The 14586-nt window shown below is 40.5% G+C and overlaps 1 protein-coding gene across 4 annotated transcripts in view; it reads left to right on the top strand.

The window, feature by feature from the left end:
* LOC308430617 (neurotrimin) overlaps positions 1-14586 on the top strand; it is a gene marked incomplete at both ends in the record, with an annotated part of 925750 nt that overhangs the window by 850668 nt on the left and 60496 nt on the right. The gene's annotated exons all lie outside the window — the stretch shown is intronic.

Here is a 14586-nt window from a genome sequence, read left to right as displayed (position 1 = left end):
TTTTAGAAGCTTTACTACAATCTATTTGCAGCTTGCAAAGCATGTGTCTTCCTCCTTGGCTTTCTGGGAACTCCATATGGACACATGTCAGTCTGGCACATAGACACAACACTAGACAAATGGGAATTTCAGTGCTACACAGCCACTTACCAGTTCTGAGAATCTGGTTGAAGCCTAGAACTAATCTTGGTCTTGATTTTCTCATTTCTAAAATACAGCTGATTACCTTGGAAGGAGTTGATAAGAAGTCAAAGAAGAGAAATAAATAACAGAACACTTAGTGCTCAGTAAATGTGGGTTCTTTTATTTTCAGTGAGTGTCTCTTTTCCATAAAAAATGTTCATTGCATGGATACATGAATCCTAATTGATACAATGATGCTCACCTTGAAAGCCCCCACTAAGAGATTCTGGAGGTGAAGAAGGAAAGATATGGGGAAGGAAATAGGGTAGACTCTACCAAGGAGCACTGGGCTCCAGGGTGTCCTAAATTCAAAGGTAAATGCCTTTTAATTAGAGATTCAGTAGTCCTGCCCTTTGCACATTTCTAGCACATTCTTCCCACTCTTTCCTTCTGGATATTTCCTTTTCTCAGCATCTTTGTTTTTTTTTTCTTTCTTTCTTTTCTTTCTTTTTTTTTAAACTTTTTGAAACCTGTTTATTTACCATGTGTGTAAGTGCAGACACATGTGCTCCTCAGTGCTTATGTCTGAGTCAAAAAGCAATTTGCTGATGATCTGTTTTCTTTATTGTCTGTGTCCCAGAGATCAAACATATGGTCATCAGGCTTGGCTCAAATCACCTCTTCCTGCTGAGCCATCTTACTGACCCAACCCCCCAATATTTAATTCTTCAATTTATTGGATGTGGAAATTTAGCAGACATTCGCCACCTCATTAAGCTTTACCACCTGTGTTCGCTTAACCTTGAATTAAGAAATATTAACCCCTAGAAAACAAGTCCATCTAGTACTTAAACCCTGGAATCCTCCAAGCTCCTCACCCTCTCTGGCCAGACTCTAAAGAAGGCACAACATGGCACCCTGTGGTCATGGCCCGAAATCTAAACAGGGGAGGAAATGAAGCAATGCAGGGGAGGTTCTCTTAAAATCTCCATGCAGCTGAATCTTCCATCCTGCCCTGGGTGCTCAGAACTCTTGCCCTGGAGCTGCATTCAAAATAAATTCCACCAGTGTCCCATTCTCAGGGAGAGATGGGAGAAAACAGTGGTGCATCCTTCTGCTGGTTGTCACTGTAGAGCTGAGATAATAATAGTCTTTTTCTGATCCCCTGAACTTTCCCATCTGCTTCATAAAACAATGGCAATTTTTCCCTTGCTCTGTCTTCCTCTCTCTCTTTTATTTTTATCCTCCTACACTATAATTTAAAACTGTGGCAGTGCAATAGCCCTTGAGGGTTTTTTTTTTTCCCTTTCTTTTCCCCTTGCTTTAATACATGACTGTTATTTAAAATGGCCTTTCATGTGAGCAGCAGGAGGCCGCCTGGGTAGGGACACTGCTTCTTGCTTTCAGCTGCCAGGATAGGCCAGTCAGCTACTGTGCTAGCCAAGGAGCCCTGGTCCCTTCTCAACTGCCAGGAAAATCACAAGTTTAGCTCCTTTTTCTTCCAAGGCAGTTGTGCAAATGGAACTCAAAGCCCAGGACTGTATATGCCCTGGCCTCTCAAATGCCCAGACTGTCAGGCCGGTGGCCCTCTGAGCTCCACCTGGTTTCAGGTTCAAATAAAGGAATTTCAGTTAAATCCAGTTAGTTCTGTGAAGCATAAATGCTACGGTCTTGTCTGCAGTGTTAGCCTTTAGCATGGAGACTTCCAGCATAGCTGTTGCTAGGCAGGCATACAGTTGGTAGCTCTATTGGTCACACACACCATCCAGAGATATCGCTGTTTCAGCTGATGGCTGTGCGAAGGAGAGGGTGATGGTTAGGCTCTTTCCCCAGGGAAATACCATCTATTTCAGGGATCAGAAAGAAGGCATTTTGCATACATTCACAACCATGCCAAGACCTTCACTACTTTCCATGTAGGTTCAGCAGCTCTCTGGGGCTCTATCGTTTGACCTCTCTATTGGAGATTTCTGCACACTCTGTCCATGAGTACAGCTCCATGTGTCTGTGTTCAGCTCTCAGAACACACTGGACGCAGTTAGATTCTCTCCCCCATTTTCTTTAAAGGCACATTGGACCATTTCTAGGTTTCCAATGGGCTTCATGGAGGGACACACCTATTAAAACTTTGGAAGGCCATCCTGGGCTCAAGACTAGAAAACTGCATGTGTCCATTGTGGAAGGGTGTGAGAGCTAGGTGGGTAAGACTGTCATTTGTGAAAGTATGTGGATATATAAGAGTGCATATATATATTGGGTATGAGAAAATGGGTATGTGGTGTATGAGATTGTTTCATATGAGAATGTGTGGCTTATATCAAATATGACTGTGATTGTGTCTGTTAATAAATATATGAGGGGTGTGTATGTATGTGTGTGTGTGTATACACATGCATCTCTCTCACTGTGTGTGTGTGTGTGTGTGTGTGTGTGTGTGTGTGTGTGTGTAATGTGCATGTATACCCTTCTGCCACCTGAACAAATGACTCCTGGGAAAAATGGTTTCTGCTGGGATGGTCATTTACATAAAAGAAATGCTCCAGACTTTTTACTTGACTCCTCCCAGGGCAACAAGTTGTTCCTTGGTTGTGTTATCCAAAAGGATTGGCAACAGACAACATGTTTTAGAGAGCTAGTTTAACTTGTCAGGCCTTCTCTTGTCAAGCCTTTCCTTCAGCCTCTTTTGGAACTCTCTCTCTTCTTGTGAACATTTGAAGTGGCCCCTGAAACCACAGGGACTGATGAGGGAAGAGAGAAGCTGCAGAGCTAAGTGCAGCGATTGCCTCCTGAAAGTGACCTGTAGCCACAAAGCGATGCAAATGAGGGCTGCAGACAGGGCCAAGCAGTGCTCTGTCCAGAGTCTTTACTCTAACCCTTCTCAATGCCGAGGCCATTGTTGTTGCTGACAACTCCTTAAGGCATTATTCTGTATGTATTTCTCACATTCCTAGGTCCTCAGCTTACCATGAGCCTTGGACTTCTCATCTGAAATTTGCTTTCTTCTTCCAAGATTCTTACTGTGGATATTCCTCTGCTGGACCTTGGCTGGTAGCATGATTTCTCCACTGTCACAGAGTGAAAATGTCATATGCACCCCAGTTCTGAAAGACCCTTTTGATGGGTATAGAATGTTCAGTCTGAAGTTACCTCTTCCAGGTATTAAGTGGCCTGTGGACTATTCTCCCTGCTGTTGATGATGTCAGTTTGAAGTTGACTTTCATTAAAGTTTTCTGCACATGTACAGCTCATTGCCCTTGTCATTTTTCAGATCGCTTTCCTCTGGTTTTTGGATTTTTGTACATGTCCTATACTATGCATAGTTCTACATACATTTGTTATTTTCAATTTTACTTCACATTTATTGGCACTCTTGAATCTGGACATTGATGCATTTTATAGGTTCTGAAAACTCTGAGCCTTGATCACTTGTGATATGCCCTCATCCTAGTCCTTTATTCTTGTCTATTCTTGTTTGAGCTTGCTTTCTAAGTGTGGAACTGACTTGTCATTCCCAGGCCTCTTACCCATAGGGATCTGCAAATATCCTCTCTTATATTTTATACTATATTTACTACATCCCCCATCTCTGTATCGCTGTTTTCTACTTGATGTTCGTCTTACTCGTCTCTCAGCAGGTGTCTAGAGCTCTGCTACTGTCCTTAAGCCTTTCCACTGACTTATATTTTATTGTATATCAAGTTATATCGATGTGATGCATATTCATGCCTCTGTCTAATATTTTATTTAAACATATCATAAATATTTGCAATTATTTGATATTTATTGGGACAAGAGACAGAGATTAAAGTGCCTCCAAGTCTGGGGCAAGCTCCTGCATGCAACCTAACAACCCTAGTTGGTGCTCTGGGACTCATGTATAAAGGTGGATGGAGAAAACTAATTCTAAATTGCTGTCATATGACCCCTTCCATGAGCCATGGGATGTGCATGTTCATACACTCACAGACAATAACAATAAATTTAAAAAATAATAACATGTATGTATTTATTTCTAGACTCTATTTTCAGTGTTTCGGCCACCATGCTGACCTTTGTATGTTTTTACATTAAGATTTTTAATGTCTTTCACTGATTTCTTTAAAATAGTCATAGTTGATGTCTGTTTTGCCTCATACCTTCTCTGGACGACACATGTAACTCACTTTTCTTGGTTTTGGTATCCTCCTTTCCTTGAGACTACTCTTTATATAATTTTTTTTGCTTTCTGAAAATCATAGTATTAAAAATAAAATAAAATGAGCTCGATGCCTCTGATGAAAGGAAGAGAGCCTTCCTTTCAGTTCCTTGTATTTGTTTCTGCAAGTTGACTGGAACTGTTGCTATTTAGAACCACTTCAAACTAAATTACACCTTTTCTCCTTTTCTTTACAGCCCAGGTCATCCCAACCATATGACAATTTTGTGAAAGGGATGTTCATCTCAGAGCTTCCTCTCATCTGGGGCTATAGCATCCTGGTCTCTTCACTTATTATAAGAGGTTTTTCCTATTAGACTTTCCACTTCAATGTGGTCTTGTGCTTTGATTCCTGTTCTCTTGGCCTGTGGGCTTGCTAAACAAGATGGAAAGTGTCTGGCTTGAACTGCCCCCCAAGTCTGGGGCAACCTGCTGTGTGCATTTCCTTCCGTACCTTCTAGCATTTTCTGCACTAAGAAGGAAGCTGCTCTCTGGTGATTTTAAGGGGAATGTAAATTGGCTAGTTCATTTCCTGTCAAAGGAAGGTTGCCTGAGTGACCCATCTGTCTTTTCAGGAAGTGACAAGAGATGCTCTCCTAAACCACAGCTGACTTCATCTTTCTAGTCACAGGTTGGAGTATCCTATATGCTGATGGCTGGCTGTACTATAGGCAAAGAGCAAGGCATTGTTGCCTTAATAGATTTTATTTTTCTGAGTCTCAGTTTCCTTGGATGTAAAATGAGGTCAAAAGTCTACACTATCCACCACAGAGTCCACTGTGAAACTCAAATAGAACGATCAATGCTTGCATTTTGATTAGTTCAATAGTACACACAGAAATGCCAAATTAGAGTACCAGCCCACATTTCCTCAGACTCTGCTGTTCTTCAGCACCAGTGAGATCCAAAATTAAGGATGCAGTTGGGTGGGGCATGACATTCTAGTACCGCTGGCCCCACCTGTGAGAACAAATTTCAAGCTGGAGGTATGCACTCTGAAGAACTCACATTTTGTCTGACCTGTCTTGAACCAGTGTCACATGACCACTGTGGACCAGGAGGCTGATGTCCTCTAGATGGAATGTCTATTAAGCAGATTCCTCTTTGGAGTCTGAATTTCTTATCTAGAAACCCTTAGCCACCATGCTTCTCCTCCTTCCTGACCCTGACTCTGGGCTGCCTAGTGGAGTCAGTTCAGTTTAGACTGACTTCTTTTTCTAATTGTTATTTTAACATTTATTTCCTTAAAAGAAGAACACTTGGAAGTCTATCTAAAAATCAGTCCTTGGACTAATTTTTCTATGAGCTTATTCTTTCCTTCTTAGATATTTCTGACACACAACAGACATCATTCGACAAATATTGGACTTGATGAGTTAGCCTACAGGCAAAAGAAGCAGCCAAAATCAGGGTTGAATGCAGGAATCTGCTTAGTCTACCTTGACATCTGAGTCTGAGGTATATCTACTCTCCAGACAGTAATGAGTTCTGGAAAATGGACAAGATAGAAAGGGAGTGATATTGTGGTAAGTGAGGAGGAAGAAAAGAAAGACCAAGTATAGAACTACAGGGTTTTATTATTATTATTATTATTATTATTATTATTATTATTATTATTATTATTATGTTTTTTTTTAATCTAGGAAAAAGTTCAAAATGAGCATGTGACCTTGGGTGGTTATAAATGAGAGGTGATAGACAGAAGGCTATGAGTCTGAGGTGACTATGTATGAGATGTTTTATTCAAACAAATTAAGAGAGTTCCCCAAGTAGTATTCATTTTAAGAGCAACAGGATTAACCAATAGACATTTCCAGGCCAGGCATGAATACTATTGCTAAGCAACAATGAGCCTCACAGGACAGACCACACTTCAGATGAGGAATAATTTTCTATGATAACTAGGATTCACCATAAGTAGTCATCTCTCAGGATGCAAATCACTTCTTTCCAGGGATGACAGGGATAAAAACTTCTGGTGACACCACTGTGTAGTACCCAAACTGGGCAGTGATGGACAGAGCCACACATTGGCCAAATCTGCTTAATTACGCATATTTGTTACATCCTGCCACTCTTCTTCCTCTGTTTAAACATAACACATAAGAATGTTGAAGGTAGACTTGGGGTCATCAGTTAATCTATCACCCTTCCTTTTGTGGACACATTAATTAAATTTCCTCATTTCTTTAATTAGTACTTTGTACTGGTGGTCAAGGCTAGTTTTCTAGGGCTGCTAGACCCAGAGCATTTGCATAAAACTTACGTAACAAAGCTTTGGTATACTCCTTGGAGAGATCATTTGTGGGAAAGAAGCCCTTCACATATGCATACATGTCTGATTTCATCCCTGACACGTGGGTAAATAAACAAGATGTCTACTATATGCACTGTCATTTCTGAGTTGTGTTCAGTGAAGCACTGACAATTTTGAGGAGAAAAGATATTTCTATAGGGAGAAAGATTTCAAGTTTGCCCATATGTTTAGGAAAGCATGTGTGATCCATGTTGTTTCCTTGTCTGTGACATGTACAATGTACACAGGATTCTAAAAAGTCTAGCATGTCATCTACTAAATCTAGAGTTTGAGGAAAATATTCATTTGTGTTACATGGTTCTGTCTTATTTCTGCTGTTCAGAGAATTTCTATATAATATGTTTTCACAGCAGTGCCCAAGAGCAAAACTCTCTTCCTAGGACATATCCCCAGGGTCTAGCAGCTGACTCTATCTGCTGATGATAATGACTCTGGTTTACCTAGGGCTGTTGAATCTCTTGGGTATTTTTCCCATGAGCTGCCTCTGATACTCTTGATGATCCTGTGGGATAGATATAACATTCTTCTCAGACTTTCAATGGGAAGATGAAGTCATTCTTATTAAAACACCAGTCTGAGACATACAGCCAATCCAGGACTGAGGCACAGCCTGTCAAACATAGTGTTTGGTCTACCATAAAACATTTATTAAATAGAGCCTATGCACAAAGTGAAAGCAAGGTTGAAAAGCAAGCAAACTGAAACCCATCTAATTCACACACACACACACACACACACACACACACACACACACACTTTTATTTATTCCTTTTTAGTTACACAGATAACTTTAAAAATCATCAAGCTCATATTTTTTCCTTTTATTCCATTTACAAATAACATACATGAAATCTTGAGGAAGGAATGTGACTTGCTCATGATTCTGTGGCCAGTGGCTTCTGAGTCTATATGATTACTCATTTCCCTGGCTCACATTAAGAACTGTTTCCATGCATGATAAAATGATGTGACTGTATTATGGTCAGTCAAATCTTAAGTCCTGGCTTTAGTAATGTGTCTTAGTCTCATGTCTCAATAATCCTGAACCTCTTTCCATTCAAGATACTGGCTGTTACCCAGGTGATAACCTAATAACTAGAAGATTCAGCTGTACATACAGGGATTCATAGAGAAGGATGCCTGCCTTCCTCTCTGCAGAAAACCTAGCAGAATAATTAGACATGGGAGGGTAGGAGTCAAGTTAGTTAGCACCTCAGATTTTCAAAAGTTGTTCAAATGCAGAATCCGGAGAAGCAATACAGGCATTGAAAGCTTGGCTGTAAATTTAGGCTAAGGAGAAACTGGAAGATGTCTTCCTGTATTGGGCCCAGGGTCCTTTGCCTTCCAGACTCCTAGACTGGAACCCCTAACTCAGGCTGACAGCCAGGCTGTACTAGCTCCCAGCCACAGTGACAGACTGTGCTCAGCTCAGCCCCAGCCAGACTGACAATCTCATCAGCCCCACCTCTTCCCAACAGAGGAGCATCTTTTCCACCTCCCTGTACCTCCTCCTTGCTTTTTAAAAATTGTTGTAAATTGACAATTTGTAATTGTATGAATTTATAGGGTACAAAATGATGTTATGATTTATGAATACAATGTGGAATAATTAAATCAAGCTAGTTAGCATATCCATCACTTTATATACTTAACATTTTTTGTTATGAGATTGTTTGAAATTTACTCTTAGGAATTTTGAAATGTACAATACTCTATTATTAACTATATTCATCATGCTGTGTAATAGAACTCAAAATTAAGGAAAACATTAACATATTCCTCCCTTCTTTTCCCAGCTATCTCCTCACCCCTCCTCTTTTCAATGTCTTTAAACACCTTACTCCTCTGCTTCTATGAATTCCCTCCTTTAGGATAATGCACATAAGTGAAAGCATGTGGTATTTATTTTTCTCTGACTGGCTTATGTGGCTTAGCATATTGTTCTGCAGTTCCTTCTGTCAAAAATAACAGAATTTCATTCATTTTTAAATCTGAATATTGTCTCATTGTATATACACAATACAATTTCTTTATTGTCCTATCTGCTCATGAGCACAGATTTACCTATAATGTGGCCAATGTGCATGGCCTTGAAATGACCATCCCATTACATAAGAATAAGTAGTTGACAAAATTTAACATAATTGCATGAAAAGGGTCACAACTAATTATATATAAAACAAATTTCAAACATGATATCACAATTGAAACCACAGATAAGAAAGCCAAGAATAACATTTTTAAGTGGTCAAAATTAGAAAATCTTTCCTTAGAGATCAGGAAATCAAGGTAGGGAATGTGTTAAAGTTGCAGAATGAAATCTCAACACAGAAAATAAGTAGCAGTTGGTTATGCAAACTAGAATCAGGGGATTAATTCTATTTATGGTAATAAAAATTGGCTAAGCAAACCAGGAATCAAGAGATTAATTCCATTTATGATAGCCAAGAAGAATGAGCTGCTTAGAAATAAAGTTAACAAGGAGGTAAAAGACCTATGTATTGAAAGTTACACAATATATGAAAAGATGCTCAAGAAAATACAAATAGATGTTTATAAACTAGAAAAAAATAATATTTAAGCTCTTGAATATTCCATTGTTGTTTGCATAGGAATAAGACAATATAAATTTACAAAGAATACAAGATAAAATGCAAATATCCATGTCACTGATGTAGGAAAAAAGCAAACTGCACAGCATTATACATCCTGATCTCTAGCTATAAGAGAAACGAATCAAATTCGTGTGATGCCATTAAAAGTGTACACATAAACAAATGGAACGGGTCAAACACCTCAAGAATAAAACAAGGCAAAGGCATTGTAGTGGCAAGGCTTAATTGTCAACCAGAATCCAGAATCACCTAGAAGATCAACAACTGGCAAAGTGTCTGATTGCATTAATTGGAGTAGAATGAAAATCTTGCCCACTCTAGGTGGTGTCATTCCATAGGCAGAAATGCCAAGTTATATAAAATGGAGAAAGCAAGATGCCAGTAACATGTGTCTCCCATTACTTCTTTTATTTTTTGAAATTTACTTTTAATTATGTGTATGTTTGGCAGTATACATAGGGTGATGTGAATATTAGAAATAGATCTGGAATCCCCTACAAAATATGTACATGCTCTTAAATGCTAATCCACCTCCAGAGTCCCTCTGGTGCTCCTTGACTGCAGATACATTGTGACCAGGTACTTGTAAGCCACACTATTATGGTGAACTCTCATGGAACTCTAAGCTCAAATCAAACTTTTCAGAAGCTGATTTTGTCAGAGCATTTTACCATAGTAACAGGAAAAGAAACTAAGACAAATGCCAAGAATACACATTCGAACAAGCCGCAGTAAAGTCTTTTTTTCTAGAGTCCATGACATCACCTGCTGTAGGGTAGTTGTCTAGGTTAACAGTACAAGACATGACTTCTGTCTAGTTGAAAGGCCGTAAGACCAATTACATTGTCACTGGTCATACCATAATATACTTGCCACCATTGCATCCTTGGGTATATCTTACTGGCCGCTGTTGTTCACAGGTGTTACAATTGGATTCAACTGTTGATTGATTTTTTTCTCCCTTGGCCGCACTCATAGCACTTTCAGATTCTCTGAAAGCTAGTCCGCAGGGAGGATGCTACAAGGTCAGTCCCAGTTTGCGTCTCACGGCTTATGTCTGACGTGTGTAGCATCTTCAGCAATAAGGTCGTACCTTCAAGTTTTGGGAAACAACAAAGAACAACAGCAAAAGCCTATATTTTTCTGGAAGTGTCTTCTATTTCCCCAACTGACAACTCCAAAGAAACTTCTCATGGTTGGCACAGGTATTTTGTTAGCTATTCCATGGCTTTGACGGAGTGTATTATCACCCCCTGTGATATAACTTCATTTAAAATGTTCATATAAGTAATTTTAAGTAAATACAAAATGTTTACCCACAGCCTTTTAATCATATGAGGTTTTCTTTATCCATCCTCCCTCCCTCTCCCTCTGAAAAAAAACTAGTCTCTCTAGTCAATGGTGTTTGGAATAGTGAATTTTTATATGCAAAGGAGTAATATTATCTCATATTAGTCACCAAAGTCAACTCAGGGTGGATTCAAGACTTAAGCATAAGACCAGAAACTTTTAAATTATGAGAAAAAACCATGGAGGAAATTACACAGTAATGTTCTAGGCAAAGACTTTTTAATATGACCACAAAAGTGTAGGAAACAAAAACAAAAGCAGAGAAATTGGATCGTATCAAAACAAAAAGTTTATGAACACCAAAGGAAGTCATTAGCAGTATACAGAGGCAGACTAAATACTGGAAGAAGATATTTACAAACTATGTTGTTGGCATGGGATTAATAACTAAAATATATGTAGGACATTAACCCAGGAAATTCAGTAGTTAAAAGAGAAGGAAGATAAAAACTCTCTGAAAACTTTCCCAAGAGCATACCTACACACCTCTCCAAAGAAAGTATAGAAATGGCCACCAGATATGCAGGAAAGAAAAGAGCTCATCAATACTAATCATTCCAGAAATGGGAATCACAGCACCATAAGAGATAATTGCTTACCTGTACTGATAGGAGAGGCCCATGCTGGGAAGGATGAGGAGGAAGAGAAGTGAATGCGTCTCAGGTGGGATATAACTCACTACAACTACATGGGGTTCCTCATAAAAATTAAAACCAGACTCATCTCATGATCCAGTAAATTCCATACTGGGTGTTTACCCAAAGGGTGGGTCTGTTGAGATGTGTATTCTCCCCTGGCTTTGTACTTCACTGTCTTGCTCCTGTAAGCTTCCCCTTGTTTCTACCTCACTTGGTTCCTTATTTCTGTAATACTTTCCAGTCTTTAAAATGAACAGTTCTGTTCTCTTCACTTTCTAGTCTTTCTTAGACACCAGTCTTATCTTGTCCACAGCTCTTGTACTGCAACATGTACTGCAAACACTTGTCCTTTCACCCGTGATCCGAGACAGTCTTCTTCCTTTACCCAGATCTGCAGGTTTTTCTACATCCATCTCTCCTTTGACCATTCTGTTCTTGTTTTCTTTGCCCTCTTTATAGATGTTTTTCACTTCTAACATCCCCCCTTATATCTAATTCCCCTGAGGTTTGTTGGTGATCCTTTTTATCTCCTCCTACCCAGGTCAATGTTTTTCTTAAGGTTGGGAAACAGAACAACACATTTCCAAAGAAACTGGCATGATTGGTGGCTCAATGGAGTCCAGAACATTCTTTGTCCTGAATCTGGATGAGTTTTATTTAGGATTGGTATCTGGCTGCTTCTGATTAGATTCTCCCAGCACTGTGGACTTTTGTACTAGAGTCTCATCTACATGTTGTAGGGTGTTTCCTCGGACCCCTGTCTTAGCTCAGAATCCGCTATTAATACTCGTTTTCTAAGCCGGGATAACTAAGAGCATGTCAATGTAGTGACAAATGTCCCCTACAGGAAAATATTTCTCATTGAGAGCAAGTCACATAACCTTTAACCTCTACTGGTACAAGGGGCTGTGCTGATGTTTCTGATGCTTGCTGAAAACAGGTGGTAGTGCTAAGAGGCTTGGCTTTAGTTTTTTTTTCCCATCTTTGCTCTTTTCCACCCTATCCTTGTACCTTAGCTATATCTCCTCTTCAGTTGTCTTTCTCACATGATAGCGTATTGCTCTTGAGTCTTAGAGTGCATTAATTTTTTAAAAAAGACTGATTAAGTCCTTTAAATATTTCTTGCAGAAGCGGCTCTGACAGTGTTCCATCTGTACCTGCAAAAGGTCAAGGTGTCACTTGCCTGCTCCAGGAACTCAGCTTCTGGGTTCCCAGGTGGTTAATGTTTGTTTGATTAGCTGTAAAACAAAATCCGGAAAATGCCAAGAGGCAAATCTGGGTTCACCTTTCAGAAGGAAGTATACTGCCCAGTCGGTGAAGGGGGTGGTGAGAGCCACAGCTGTTCAATTCGCAACAGGTAAGCCTGCAAACAGACTGGGCTCCAGGGTGTCTCCTCTTCTCTGCCATCCCACCTGAGTCACCTTCAAGGTTCAGCTTCAGAGTCTTGGCTGGGAGACAGTTCGGTTGTCTTTGTCCCACTGCCTTCTCAGCAACGTCTTCTCAATGAGGTGCTGCCCTCCAAGCCACACAAGTCCCCTTTCCACTATTCTTTCCTACTAAACACCTTCTGGGTCATTCCTCATCACCGCTATCCTTCTCTTAGAAATGCATTTCACATTCAAATTTGCTTAAAGAAATGCCTGAAGAATATCATAAGGCAGTGAGCTTTCCCGGCCTTGTCTTTGCAGCATCTTAGCATAGTTTCTCAAGGGCAAAGGTGGCGTCTCACACACCTGCTTAGATGATCTTCTCCTGCCTCATCCTGTGGCTCCGGCTTGTTGCACAATCAGGTCTTTCTGTGGTTCTTACACTCACCTGAGCTCTTGTTTTGAAAGATGTCTGACTGACAGCTCACTTGTAATTTTGACTGCAGCATCAGAAATGGATAACAACCATTGTCCAGAGCTTAGGCCTCTCCTCGAATGACCATGGAAGCAATGGGTAGAGAAATGTGGAAACAGTCAGAATTCCATCTTCATCCCAAGAGCAGAAACAAACAAATCATTGGCTATGCTGGGTACCTATGGAGGTCCATCTTCCCAACTAGATTTAGACTCACTTAGGAAACATATCTGTGGAGGTATCTTTGAGAGTTTTACTGGCCACCTCATACTTCTGCCAGCATCCCTTGGTTGTCATAATGTACTATGCCACCCTGGTTCAGGCCACCATTCATAGCTGTATTATACCACTTTCTGTTATTCCAATAAAATATAAGAGGTTGAGGTGCTATAATTTATAATGTGAGATTTATTTCACTTATATTTTGATGGATATAAAGTTCAAATAGCACACAATGGCTCCTGTAAGGGGTTTTCTGATGGCATCACCTCATGGGGGAAGTCCAGCCTAACTCCTTCTAAGATGTTTCAGTTGCTTTTACGTTGTTCTATATGGAAGGTAGGAGTTGTTATGGGAGGGACACTGTGAAATCAGAATAAGCAGAGAGTGGAGTTGTCATCTTGATGCCTTGCAGATGATTTTCAATGATCTTTTAGTAGAGGCTGAGCCAGGTTCATCAGTCCTACCATCTCTGAGATGCACTGTAGTTTTTCTGTGAGCCTGTCAGTTCTAACTGAAGAAGAGTAGGTCTGTAGGTCTGTCTCTGTGGGAGCATGTTGTCATGTGGCCCCAACTCTCACAAACAGGATGTGTGGTGTGTGTGTCTATCTGACTGCCTGTTTGCAGGAACATCTGTCATTCTGCAGTGTTTCCTTTATCATTGCAGCAAATTATTTAAACACTACCCACTGAACCCCATCTGTCACTGCACCCCATCGCTGTCAGGGCCTGCTTCCCTAGGTCTGGGAAGAAACTCGCTGGCAAAGGCTCTGTGCCAAACAACAGGGCAAATTAAATCAAAGTGCGCTTCGGCACCCAGGGGGAAAATGCACATCAGCTTTGACTTATTGCATGGAGCACGCTTACAAGAGAGAAGGCAGCGGCTTTTGTCACTGCAAGGGGCCATGAAAAATGAATTAGGGCCTCTGCTGCGAGAGGGCATGGAGGAGAATCTTTCATTCTGAGACATTGTCCTCTCTCACCTTGCAAGACGGCGATAATAAAAAGAACTTGTGGTGGGTCTGAGCCTCTCCAAGGTTGGACGGCATCCCCAAGCCCTCTTGGAAAGAGAAGAGAGTGGGGTGCATAGAGGGAAGAACTTTGGGAGTCTCAGAATCTGACAGACAAGCATTTCCAGAAGGCGGGAACTGAGCAAGGTTGCTGAGTAACATCCTATTGAGGAGAACTGGAGCCAAACTGCGGAGATGCTTAGATCTGGTTCTCACTCTGTCAAACAGAGCTGCCGGGGACTTGTGGAAAGGCTAGCTGTATGAAAGTGTGGGAATA

Source organism: Micromys minutus (assembly GCF_963924665.1).
Source record: "Micromys minutus genome assembly, chromosome: 16".
In the NCBI taxonomy this organism is placed as follows: Eukaryota; Metazoa; Chordata; class Mammalia; order Rodentia; family Muridae; genus Micromys; species Micromys minutus.
This window is presented reverse-complemented; position numbering and strand designations above follow the sequence as displayed.